The 14,463-nt window shown below is 35.1% G+C and overlaps 1 protein-coding gene across 5 annotated transcripts in view; it reads left to right on the forward strand.

The window, feature by feature from the left end:
- The window catches only part of aPKC (protein kinase C iota type), an 850,264-nt gene that overhangs the window by 826,219 nt on the left and 9,582 nt on the right, over window positions 1-14,463 (forward strand). The window lies entirely within an intron of this gene.

Consider the following 14,463-nt stretch of genomic DNA (forward strand, 5'->3'; position numbering starts at 1 on the left):
TTGAACCCCATCTAACCACTCCTAGGATACGCCCTTGAATCAAAGTAATATGATAAAAACCCAGCTCAGGTATATACAAAAATTAATTTCAAACTGTTCAATCGTTTACTTGTGATGCAGTCACGAACATCCGGCAACATCGCTTTCAGTGTCAAGAAGGAAATTATAAAAACTGTTCATCTTGTCCTCTTAAAATGAGAATTCTGAAAAAAAATATTTGGAGCACAGGTCCACTTACCTTTAAAGAGGAGTTATATATCAAGTTTCATCTTCCTAACTTAACAGGATCGTGAGATACTCAATTTTTTGCATAGATTTTATATCTCCAATCCCTCCCGCTTTAGAACACACATTTTAATCAAAATAGCATGATAACTCAGTTCGAGGTACGTGATAGCTACATCCAAATATTCATTTCAAACGGTTTATCTGTTTCCCTGCAAAGCGATCACGGCAAGATCTTTTTCATTTTTATAAACTAGATTACAGATGAATGTTGTTACAGCGAATTTGATCGAGTGCAAACAAAATTAGTCATGCGGATTCCGAAACTTTTTTTTAATGGTATTCTGTTCTGAAAATGATCTCTTGATTACGTATTTTAAGCGGTTTCTGAAACTATTATATTCGTGTTCTAAGAAACACAATTGAAGAAAGTAATTATAATCACAGTAAGGTTATTTCTATCCGAGTTTTGAAGTACATGTATGGGGATCGGTTTTTCGGGTTTTATTGTATTTTTAGGTGGATTTTATCCCTTCCACCCACCCACCCCCAAAAAACACGGGATTTTTGGGCTGGGAAAGATTTCAATAACTCTGGATTAGGTAGAACGGAGTATAAAGAAAACATGTTATCTATTGTAAGTCTGCATAAGACAAAGAAATATATCAACATAAATTTTTAATATTATTATACTCCAAGCATATTATGGATACAAGAAGGATTTTATAGTTACGAATCGTTCACAGTCTGGCTGATCACGTATTGTTCAGACTTGTAAACCATCAGTAATATACGTGATCCACAATAGTAATCCTTCGTATGTCGTTCTGTCTGTAACAAACATGAGAGAGTACATTGTGATATTCAGACATCATTGATATTCAGACTACGAGGAGAGAGAGAAAATTATATAACCTTTGTCTATACTAATTGGCGTATTGATTCGATGCCACTTCATATAAAGGTTTTGGTTGCAGTATATGGAGACTTCACACCATAGGCCCTACTGACAACAACATTAGAGATGTCGTAAAGTTCTGGAATTGTAATTATTTATCATGTATCAAAACTTCGGTTTAAATTGGGTTCCACCCACACGTATGCTTCTTGTTGCAATTTTAAGAAGTTTTTTCTCAGCAACGAAGCAAAACAATTGAAGTTCGTCGCATATTTGATAATTTGTAAAATCTTACATGCGAAACAAACCGTGTCATTGAACCCAAAGGGCCTTCATAAACTCCGTCCCCAAGAAATCCCTATATACCCCTCGTTGTTAATATCCTAGCAATGTACTCATGTATTTTGACGAGATTTAGAATGTAATGAGTGTTCTTTTTCATATCGAAGTAATACATTCTCATTCAAATGGTCGCCATATACTGAGAAAAAGGCGAGAGTTTCAGCTCTGAGATATGGAAACAGAGGTTGACGTAGTGAGGGTGCGGTCGAGGTCCGGCATTATGAGGTGGTTGGAGGGCATTGTCGTACTTTACAAGACAACCGAAGTGTGAAGAAAAATAACTTCCTGGATCACTTAAACATAAGCAGTTTTCGAAAGCACCAATAGAATAAATGGAAATTGGTTAGGAGTGTTCAAATCATAGCTGACATGCTCGAACAATGTACACTTCTATATCGACACATGTTTGGAGAGTAATTGACATAGGGAATCTTTCGAAGATATAACGTGTCTTGATTGTGAATATTTAAGTAAAACTAAGGAAGTAAAGTATTGGAAACAGTATGTAAATTCTATGAAATCATCAGTTTTGTTTTAAAAACATGCAGTTTGTCTCGATTAGATCCTTTTTTTTTCAGTGATTTTTTTTTTGTTACATAAGTAAGGTCAATAAAGACAATGGATCTTTCCTACTTCTGAAACGAACAAAAGCTTTTTTTATTTTTTATTTTCCAATCTTTTTAAAATAATCTCGTATTCAAATAAATCTACATATTCGTCTCTCTTGTAAACAACCTGTCCGTTCCGAATACTCTCTTTTATGATATTCGGGTTTCGTGGCTTGAGAGAGGGACTAAAAGGATGAGGGGAATACGGGAGAGAAAATCATGCACAGGTTAACAAGGGTTTGGTAGTGCATTATGCATGAGTGAAGCTGGATTATTTGTTGAATATTGAGCACGGAAGTTGACAGATGGGTGAAGTGCAGAACGTCCGATGGATGACGCGTGCACTCCACCAGATAGATATTCAATCTTCGTGATTGCTATTCGCCAACAGCATTTGGAAAAAAAGTTTTATTCTTTTCTGTTTGTATCATTCAACCATGAAATTGGTCCAACACAAACTGAACTGACATTGTTATAAAGTTCATTTACTTAAGTGTATATCTATTTTTTTTAATGCTATGCTGTTTGTTCATCATCTGCCAGTGGTGAGAACTAACTTACAGAAAGAACTTGTTAATCGTTAACCATGAAAATACCCTAAATACATTTTTTTTTTAAAAAAAAATTGCAGATCCATAAATTTAAAAGCTATATTTTTGATCTTTTTCTTGAAGTGTTGATCTCGTCGCTATATAGTTAGTGTACACGATTTCGGTGCGGTTGACTCGGGTTCGATTGCTGGTGGGAGCTCATATGGTTCAGATCCTACGTTAACCTATATGACCACGTCTCAGATAGCTTTGCTGCTGAAAGTGAGGGTAAACTTCTGTTGGTAATTCTTTGATATATTTTTCTGTTTAACATCCCACGATTAAGCACCAAAAAAATCTCGAGAAAACCCATGCATGTGGTGTTTGTCCACCAAAAAGCACATTTGGCGGGGGCTGGAATGGAACCAGGGACCCCACGCGCCAGAGGTGAGCGCTCTACCACCGAGGGACTGTGGTCCCGTATAATTCTATATGTGGATAAGAATGTACCTAGGTATAACTTCACAAAAATAGGTTACTGACAGTTTCTGTAACAAGATTATAATATGTTGATATTGTATCGATCATCTTCCTAGCTATTGACTTTTAAGGCAGCAAAATGTTATTCAGATTTCCCACATATTTTTAGAAAAAATTGCTTTTTCAATTCTTGTACACTGGGTGTATCGTAATGTTTAAGATCACTGTTTCTTCGATTCTTACATATCTTGACGTAAATGAAGATAATAGCTATGACGAATTTTGTTCCCCAAGAGAAAATGTCAATGCAAAAATATATCTTTAAATAAGAACCTCTGTATTCTACAATCTTTTAACAGCTGTTTGGTGTAATCAAATATTTTAAATTATTTTAGTCAATCTGAGTATTCTTTTTTACTATTCATAAAGCCTCAAAACTATAACAAAGTCTTCCGTATTATATATATATATATATATATATATATATATATATATATATATATATATATATATATATATATATATATATATATATATATATATAAGGTGTTTCAAAACAACACCGACAACGTTTGGGAGGTGATTCCTAACACCAAGATAAGACAAAAGTATAGACCAACTTAGGTGCACAAATGCTTCCTTTTGGAGTTACTGTATAGGCTGCCGAAAACATGAAAAAAATGAACTTCTAAGGTCCATAGCTTCAACAGTATGGGACCTACCGTAGTCGGGGCAAGACTTCACTTAGAAACTATGTGCTCTATCCAAATATCTATGTTTCAGAATCCTGAGGTACTTCAGCAATAATTTTTATACAGGTAGTTTGAGAGTACTTCAATTTTTATGCCCGTAGCCAAACTCTTCATAGAAGTTGTTGCATGAGTACCACAGGATTCTGAAACATGGATTTTTGGATAGGGCACATTTTAGTTCCTAAGTGAAGTCTTGACCCGACTACGGTTGGTTCCAAAGTTTTAAAAAACTTTTAAAAACAAGAATTTTATAAAATGCTACAAAGTTTTCTTTTTATGGTTATTATTTATTTTTAGTCTTCATCTAAAATAATTAAATTAGGAAATAGAATAAAAGTAACAGTTCAAGAGCATTCATTTTTGATGATGAAATTATTTATGAAAAATCTATACGCTTTCTAGGCTCGATCCTGGAGTGAAAACTTGGTATATTGTTTCTAGCTTTGTTGTTGAAAATTGTTAGGGATTCCAGAACTGGACGAAAGTATGTCATATGCTTCCTCTTGTCATATTTTATTGAAATTCAAGCTCAGCATACAACATAATTCATCTCCCTAGTGTAGGGTTGGATAATATAGGCACGTTTTGCGGTGCCAAATAATTTTGTAGCATAGAAGAGGATGAAAGTTTGTAGCATAGAAGAGGATGAAATTTTGTTGTCAGTAAATATGGTGATCTGTATATAGAGATACCCTGCATGGGTAGTTAAAGGAATAAATATATAATTGACATGGTTCAAGTGTAGATAATTGTCGGAAGGACAAATGGTGTGAAATAATATTGTGAAGACATGATTGATGAAATATATTAAGGAAATAATGTATTATGCAGAATTAATCAGTGGTGTGTACTGGAAGCTATTCTAACTGTTATTAAATATACAGTTTAGTTAATAACATTTCCCATCCTGAATTAACACCTAGATGGACATCGGCTTCCTCTTCCCAAGAATTCAATACATTAGGCTAGTAGAAAGGAATTCAAAAGATGAAGTTATACAATGTCGGTTACCATTTCTTTGAATATCTTTATTTTTTAAGTTCCTTGTATGGGACTACAAATTAACAAAGCTCTTTTAATAAAACTTTATATCTTATATATAATTCATATTTACGGTTCCATAGACATTTTCAAATATATAGGGTTAACATTAATAAACCAAACCAATATCGACGAAGAAATTAAGTGTCAACTGAAAGCAGGGAATTCGTATTACTATTCAGTACAAACTCTCTTATGTTCGCGAATTTTGTCGAAGAATTCGAGGCTTAAAAACTACAACCATGCCTGTTACAATGTACGGGTGCAGAACATCTTGCGTACTTTGCGGAAACAACGCAGACTGAAAGTATATTTGAAAATAAACTCCTGAAGCGAATATTCGGACCCAAGAGGAACGAGAATGGGAAGTAGAAGAAACTTCATAATGACGAACTGGATAATTTACACCGTTTACGTAATATTGTAAGGGTCATTAAGTCTAGGAGACTCAGGTGTGCAAGTCATATAGCAGAATGGAAGAAAGTAGGAACATTTCATAATTTTAATTAGAAACTCTGTCGGAAAAAGACCATTAGGAAGACCTAGGTGCAGATGGTAAAATAATATTAAGATGGATCTCGCAGAAATAGGAATACAAAGTAGAAACTGGATTCAGTTAAGTCAGAAATAAATAGAAAGATTTTGTGAATGCGATGTTAACCTCCGGTAGGCTTAGAGATTGATAGTTTCAGTTAGAATTTACTTATCATTTTATTAGCAAGCTTTTTTTTTTTTTTTTTCAAGTTAGGAGAAAATTCTTTTTAGCCAATAGTACTAGCCTCCTGAACAGTCGCATTTTTATTAAAACCACATCAGAATGCCAACGTGTTATCCTTTATACTGTTGTACTTAAAACAATAACAACACATAATTAACGCTTATGATGTAATTTTAAGCTGTTCTTTTGAATCTGAATTTCAATGTGATACTATTATGACTTGTGCTTTCGAAGTTTTTTTTTTATTTGTAAAAGTAAAAAAAAATAAAGTAAAGTAAAATAAAAGCAGTACATTGTCATGTATTTTAAAAAAAAAATAACAAATCTAAAATTATTTTCAAATTGTTTAGTGTAACGTAAGATATGGAAATATACATGCTTCCGTCAGAAGCGGTAATTTTATTGGTTATGATGTAATGTGAGACATTGATATAAAATAGTGACCACATACCAATTTCTATAACTCTTCAGTAAATGCACCCCTAATGAAGTAGTTAAGTCTCCGCAAATTGCAGAAATGATGCTTGGGCAGAACTTATAAGAGGGTACTTGAAGTCTTAAACATTTCCATTGAAGGTGCTAAGAGAGGGAGAGCAATTAGCACCACTCGACTCTAACTCGAGTACTCCACGTGTTACAATATTGCTTTTAAAAAAATACTTTAAAAAATAGTCAGCAGAAAAGACCAATTTGGTTAGCAGTTGTTGTAGATGAACTTAGATAAATTCAAGTGTTATATACTCCAGTATATGAATGAGAAAATGGTGGTGATCAGAGCCCGAGTTTTGTTGGCATGTTCTTTGAGAAAGAACAATTCAAATGCTTATATGAACTCTATTTTTGACTTCTTTTGTTGGGACGTTCTAGGGGATATTCTAAACTTTCCGGATAATTCCTACCCATGTGAAGTGTCATCCACAAGATGAGACGGTAAATAAAGTTTTTTTTTTTTTTTTTTGTCTTGTCTCGTAAATTTTATAGGAGTCTTGTCTAAGTTCTCCAAGGATCCGATGTCTTCTCGTTTTTCGAAAAGCTTGTCTAATTTCGTCTCGAAACGTTTCTATATCGTCTGTTCTCCAAGGATTTGAAGTCTGCTCAATTTTTGAAAAGCTTTTCTACTTTCGTATCGGTACTTTTCAAGTCTCGTCTCAGTTCTCCAAGGATTCGAAGTCTTCTCGATTTTCGAAATGCTTTTCTAATTTCGTCTCGAAACTTTTCTAGTCTCGTCTCAGTTCTCCAAGGATTCGAAGTCTTCTAGATTTTCGAAAAGCTTTTCTACTTTCGTATCGATACTTTTCTAGTCTTGCCTCAGTTCTCCAAGGATTCGAAGTCTTCTTGATTTTCGAAAAGCTTTTCTAATTTCGTCTCGAAACTTTTCTAGTCTCGTCTTAGTTCTCCAAGGATTTGAAGTCTTCTAGATTTTCGAAAAGCTTTTCTACTTTCGTATCGATACTTTTCTAGTCTCGTCTCAGTTCTCCAAAGATAGATGTCTTCTCGATTTTCGAAAAGCTTTTCTACTTTTGTCTCGAAAATTTTTCTAGTCTCATCTCAGTTCTCCAAGGATTCGAAGTCTTCTCGATTTTCGGAATAATATTATTCCATTCGATATGATATGGAATGTTACAAAAATGTGTCACAATATGTTCGGAACATATTCCTCATACTAAAATAAGAAAAAAAAAGTTCGTATAGTCCTGTGCTCAAAAGTGGATACTTTCGGAGTTATAGGGTGCTGAAAACGTGAAACAAGTGAACTTTAAAAGTTCATAGCTCCATTATTATGGGATCTATCGTAGTCGAGTCAAGACATCATTGAGGAATTAATTGGTATGTGAACTATCCAAATATCCATGTTTAAGAATACTCCAGTACTTGCACACCAGTTTTTAGAGAGGTTGGTGGAGAATGATCAAGTACTCTCAAATAGCCTCATAAAATGATTGTGCAAGTACCTGAGGTTCTGAAAGATGGGTATTTGGATGGTTCACATACTAGTTGCTCAGTGATGTCTTGACCCGAATACGATCGGTCCTATAGTAGTGGAACTATAGACCTATGTATGTATGTGTGTGTGTGCTGTTTGTTGTATGCTTAACAAGAGTTGATACTTTAACACTTTCAGCCCCAACCCTGTTTGAGTAAATTTCACCCCGGGACCAGACTACAGTTTGCTATGAACACTGTCAGCCAATGTGTATCTATTTGATACACGTGGTCCATCAGTAAACCCTCACTGTGTATCAAAAAGATACACATGGGGCTGAAAGTGTTAATTGTTAGGAACATTATTACATCTCTCTCAATAAAACAATAATAATAATAATAATAATAATAATAATAATAATAATAATAATACTATCACCACCCCCACAGGTACTAAAAGTTAAAGGTACAATTGGAAACCACTGTCTATACTCTGTGTAAGGATAGCAGATAATTCACAAGAAGATAAATATTTTAAATCGGATATGTGTAGCGGAATTATTTTCCTTATGGGTGGGAAATATGGAGGATATGCTGTAAAATTCATTGAGTTGAGTTGATTTTGAGTTTAATGTCCCTTTCAGCAGCGAGGCTGTATGAGACGGGACCTACTGATTAACGTGGAACCTGAACCACAATGAGCTCCCGCCGGGAATCGAACCTGTTCTCTCACACCAAAGGTGCGTATGCTCACAGCTTAGCTACGAAGGAGCTCTGTAAAATTCAATATTCCGATGATAGTTCTAATATTGAGAAACGAATGTTCGAATATGTATGCAAATAACAACAGAAAAATTATTCGTATTATGCGAGTAACGAACATACGAATAATTTCAAGAGCGGTAATATGCACCGCTCTTATAATATGGGGCCGGATTCAGGATAGGTGCACATGCACCTCCCACCCCTTCGTTGTAAATATGCACTATCTAAAATGAGATGCTAGAAGTGAAAATAGCAACACTTTCATAAGGATTCTGTACGATACAAGTATCCATCATATTCCAAGTGTCCATGATTAAAGAAATTCCTAATCCAAAGCAGGAATCTATTTACATAGTGAAAATTATATCGATACAAAATGGCCGTAGCTTAGTTGGTAAATCATTGGCTTTTCTATTTTGAAAGTCATGGGTTTGATTCCCGAGACAAGACACTGAACATTTTCAGGGCAATGCCTCATTCACACCACAGATACCTAAAGGCATTTAATTCAAATATACTGGTAGTTATTGGTGTACCCCGGTCAGAAAATTCTGGAATATATATATAATATTTCGTAACTGTTCCCTTGATATTACTGTTTAGTGAATGGGTGAACGCGATCAACATACGCTATTACTGAAGGAATGTGAATGCAGTTTAATGAAAGATATGTGGAAAGGGGCGAAGAAAAAAGAAATAGCGAAGTATCACGTTCCATTCGCAAGTCTTTAGGTCGATCCACAGTTGCTCCCATTAACCCCTGCCTCTTCCAAGAATTGATGAAAACCTCCGGAGGTTGGAGGATACAAGAAATTCTTACTGCGCAGTTGCAGGCTGACGAACCCTGATGTCTTTTTCTTCTTATTTTCCCTTCCTTCCCTCATGTAAGCACGTACAAGTGAAATGCCAGGCATGCATGTGTGGCGTTTGCCCTGGGAAGCTCGTACACAAGCGTTAAGATACAATTTACGACTTGACCATCCTCAAATGCAAACCGTAACTGCTGTTGATGTCCTTGCTTTAGAAGTGTCCAAGTTGCAAATGTCATCTGTACGAGACTATTTGTTAGGGAAAAAAAAAAGAAAGTTGCATCGTAAGTTCTTTTGAAAAGTAACGTGTGTCAACGTAAAATACATACAAAATTCCCTTCGAAGTTGCAGATCCAGTAATAAGTTATCTACTAAATAAACATCTCTCTAAAACAGCGTTTCCCAACCTTTTTCAACTTGTGGCACACTATGGGTGTTACTTGGATTCTCACGGCACACTTATAGATATTATTATTTGTAAATATAGAGGGGCCGCGGTGGCTCCGTGGTAGAGCGTTCACCTCTGGTGCATGGGGTCCCGGGTTCAAACCCTGCTCCCGCCAAGTCAGCTTTGTGGTAGACAAACACCGTGTGCGTGGGTTTTCTCGGGGTTCTCCCGTTTCCTCCCACTTTCTTCATTCCACCATTTCACTCATTTCTCATAATCACCGTCTCCTTTAGCCTAACCGGCATAACCGTGGGACGTAAAACTCAAAGATTTCATTTCATTTCATATTTGTAAATATAAAACACAGTGGTATTTTTTCTGTGATAATTGATCTTCTCACAGGGAAGAAAGCTCTATCACTGGGCTTTCCCCGTTGTAAATCATTATGCTTATTTTTCATTCTAATTTAAAAATAGAAAATAATTGCAATGAAATATTGGACTCAGGTTTTCAAAACTACGCTTTCTTCTTTAAAACTGTATGCAAATTTTTACTAGCTTGTAAGAAGGAAGATCACTAAATAACGAACGAACAAACAAATCTCTTTTACTTTTAAAACAGAAATGTAGGTAATTTGTCGAAAGCATTGAATGATATTTTAAATTTTCAAGTTACGAAATAGTCTGCAACAATAAAGAAGCAGTAATGGTCATAACAATGATAACAAATACTTTTTCAACTTTAGAAATGTACAGAAGAGTAACGCGGTATGAAACTTAAAATTGTAGATTCATAGTAGAGGTTCATAGTAATGTGAAATACAAATATACATGTTTCCCTACGTTTTGCAATTTGACTGCTATAAAATTAATAATTTTGTTTCGATTCCTCGCGGCACACCAGCAGCCCATTCACGACACACCAGTTTGTCGCGGCACACCGGTTGAGAAACGCTGCTCTAGAAAGATGTGAAACGTACGGAATTTTTTAAATGTTGGATCCTAGTTAATGTAAACTTCTAGCTAGTGAAAATAATATACAATAATGACCCGATTATCGCGAAATTGTGTGGCAAAGTCGCCGCGGATAGCGAAAATCGCATATAACCCGAAACAAAAAGACTAAAAATGAGGTGCAAACGCGAAAAAAAAATTAAGTGTAAATACTATGTTTTATTGTACAAAAAAACATAATAAAACTTTTAAAATAGGCCTACCTTTGCTCTACGTCTAAATCACTAAAATAAAATTAAAAAAAAACAAAAAACAGAAACAATACTGTAAACCTGTCAGTAATTTTTGACCTTCGCACTGTAGGTCCTATTGTATTTTCCTGGTTGTTGGCTTGAATTTTTTTTTTTTTTTTATTTTGTTCGTAATTAACCTTCCAATGGTCGTCCGCGGACTCTTACGCCGCAGTGAACAATGAATGCAATGAATGTTGAGCTTGGTACCTTTTAGCTTGGGTTTCTTGGGCCATCCCATTTTACATTGTTAATTGTTTGAACTGAAACATTGAATTTAACTAATCTAGCAAATTGGATTTATTTTAATAAATAATAAAATAATTAATCAGGAAAACTTGAAATGCTTCAGTCGACGTAATTACTCGTTAACACCATGTGCTGCAGTTTATCAAGCAAGGTAATATATAATACACAATCACAATGCGTACAATATTTCATTCTGTATGTTGATCTTTCTATAGTTGGCTTTCTCCCAAAGTCGACGAGGAGAGATGTTGAGCAATATCAGCTTTTCTGAGTTGTCCTTTCAATTTGGCACAAGGGACAACTCAGAAAAGCTCGATTCCATTTAAATAATAATAATAATAACTTCTAATTGATAAATAGATCCATATTATCTGAAGGAAGCACCAAATTCATAAAACGACTAAGGAAAAGGGGAAATAATAGGATGGGTCAGAAATCTTGTTATCGACTGTATTTTAGTAGTTCCAGCCAGTGTTGTCTCTTGTCTGATCTATACGTCCCTAGAAGGACCACATTTGCTGCAATATACATTGAATTGTGTACAAGGAAAGTGTCATGACATAAACTGACCGAAACTTTGACTACACAGTAATATCCATAAAATCAACGAAGTAAACACAGACACAGTATCGTAAGAAATACAATAATCCATTAAAAATGTACCCATGTCAATTTGAAACGTGTCAGTTGATGTTTGTGTTCTTGAATCGCATTAGTGCTAAATATTTTATGCAATCATATTTGATTAATTAATTCTAGATTTATTTAAGTTATTCACAGAAGTTAAAAGTGAAAACGGAAAAAGCGCGTAGTTTTACGTTGAATACAGATCAACTGAATTATATAGGATTCAAATCCCGTTTGATACATTTTATGCAGTGCATTTTGGAAAAAAGTTTCGTTTGTTTACAAACTAATAGGTGATCCTAAATGATTTTTGGGCGCTGATTACAGAAATGGCATCCATTTATGCCTATCACTTCAGGTTTTCTTACAATTTGCAATCTTTGTTTTCAACACTACCATCATTTTAATATACATATATAGTATTATATAATTTCGGAAGGCACGAATAATACTGCAGAACAATTCAATAAAACAACTTAAATAAACTAGAATGCTTTGGTTACACTAAACAATGCTATACACACATAATACTATCGTAAACCTTATTTCCTGCGGTATAATGTTGAATACACTTACTTGCGCTGGTTTTTAAGTTCAATAAGAAGTCACTTATTCCTTTTTAAATCCACGCCTCTTTGTTTCCCTACAATTTCTGTTGTAGCTGTCACGATCCCTCTTTATCATCCAACAATAGTCTGCCAACATTGTGATATTCCATGTGCTTTGATATCTGCCCTCCATTTCAGAAATATCTTTGAAATCTTTCCCCTTGCTCTTCGCTGACCTCACCAAGATTGTCAGGAAAAAAGTTGAGATCAGAATGTAGACAATGTATCTTGAGGTTCATGTTACACCCGAGTGCGCGAAAATGGGGCAACATATCTCCTGCAATTTTTACATAGAATGTTTCTTGTTTCCGAGAAAGTTACCTACAACATTTTTTAAACTTAACCAGTCGTTCTTTTCAAATTCGGTCATTGAATTTTCAAATGTGTCATCTACTAACAACTTTCTAATTTGTGGCACTGTAAAAATACCTTCCGAAAGTTTTGTTGAACTCAGTGATGGAAAAGTTTTAGCTATACCTATATTGAAAACACTGCCCCTTCTTATCTACAGCTTTCACAAATTGCTTCAAAGTCCCAGTTTCAGATGAAGTGGTGGAAGTAGCACTTTATTGCGATCAATTAGTGCGGTGTGCATTACACTTTTCTTACCTGCAGACAAATCCTCTCTCATATTCCAGTGCTTGTCTCTGGCCCTGCTATCCCATTCACATAAAAAGCATGGGTATTTGTATACCCTGGCTGCATTCCTATTAGAAGACCTATGACTTTCAAGTCCCCGCAAACAGACCAACCGTGTTCTTCGTATTTTAACTTAGAAAGTATTAATTTCAAGGTATTGTACGTTTCTTTTCATGCAACAGAGTATGCTACAGGAATTGATCCAAGTTTGTTTCCATTATGCAGAACTCCTTTTAGGCTGGACTTTGAAGCATCTATAAAGAGTCTCCAATCGGATGCGTTATAAAAAGCACCCAATGCATCCACAACAGCTGGAATATTGTTGTAGAACACTAACCCGTCTTCTTCAGATAAATAAGGAAGAAATTACCTCTCTCGGTGTCTATACCATGAGTAATGTGTCCCACTGGTCAAAAGGTTTTTCGAACGAAGTCTAGACTCAAGAACTTCTGCACTCTCCTTTGGTAGATTTAAATCTCGAACAAGATCATTAAGTTATGATTGTGTAAACGGCTGCGAAATCGTGCTAGGATAGTTGCTATCATCCTCGCATGGAACATCTGCTTCACTACTACTAGATGATGATAAAACATACATAGAGGCTGGTGGATTGGGAATCGGTAGATTTTCACCATGAGGAACGGGCCGAATTGCTGAAGCTATGTTATCCGGATACAGAATACCCTTTTTGTTCTTTGCATTCTATCCTTTAACATTTATTGCACAGAAATAACAGTCATCATGATGATTTCGAGGCTCCCTCCACACCATAGGTATTCCGAACTGCATTCCTTTCTTTTTACCATTTGCCCAGGATCTCAATGTCTCTACACATATTGTGAGGTGACCACAATTTATCTTGATCGCCTAATTTGATACCAAAATAAGCCAAGTACACTTTCTTTATGAAACTTGTAATAGGGAGTCTCTGTTTGAGCACAGTGTAACTGCCACACACATAATAGAAAATATCAGGGTCATTCAAACATTTACGCGATGTCATTTTCTAACAATTGAGTCACTGCACTAACCAGGAAGACACAACACTACCAAATTAAGTACCAGCACATTAAAATATTTTAAATAGCTAACTTGAGTCACCGCAATGCTGAAATAAGTACATTAAAGCATATTTGTTAACTAGTTTGTCACTACACATTAACTAGAACAACACAACACTGGAAAAATAAGCACAATAGGAACTTCTTTACAAATTCGCTAGCTTCAGTCAATGCCAATCAACCAGAAACACCAAACACTACTCAAATAAGTACTTTTTATTTTTCAGCCCATCAAAGAACAACACAGTACTCGCAAAACAACTACACGCAAGGCGATAACTCATATAAAACAACACATTTTCAATATTACTATGGATATTTATGAGTAAATAGGCGTATAAATACCCAAAGTCAAAGTAGTTTAACAACAGCGTGTCAACACAATACAAAATAAGTTTATATTGTTTTCATTCACATTCAGTTGCAAAATGAAAGATGTGTAACGTAAAAGCACATGTATTTTGTACATGTTTACATCGCGCCATCTATTGACAACATCCAAAACAACACTTTTTTCTCTTAAATTAAGAAAAGTAATATACTGTAGTTTTGCGCAA

The sequence above is a fragment of the Thermobia domestica genome, chromosome 13, assembly GCF_964235325.1.
Source record: "Thermobia domestica chromosome 13, izTheDome1.hap1.1, whole genome shotgun sequence".
Taxonomy (NCBI): domain Eukaryota; kingdom Metazoa; phylum Arthropoda; class Insecta; order Zygentoma; family Lepismatidae; genus Thermobia; species Thermobia domestica.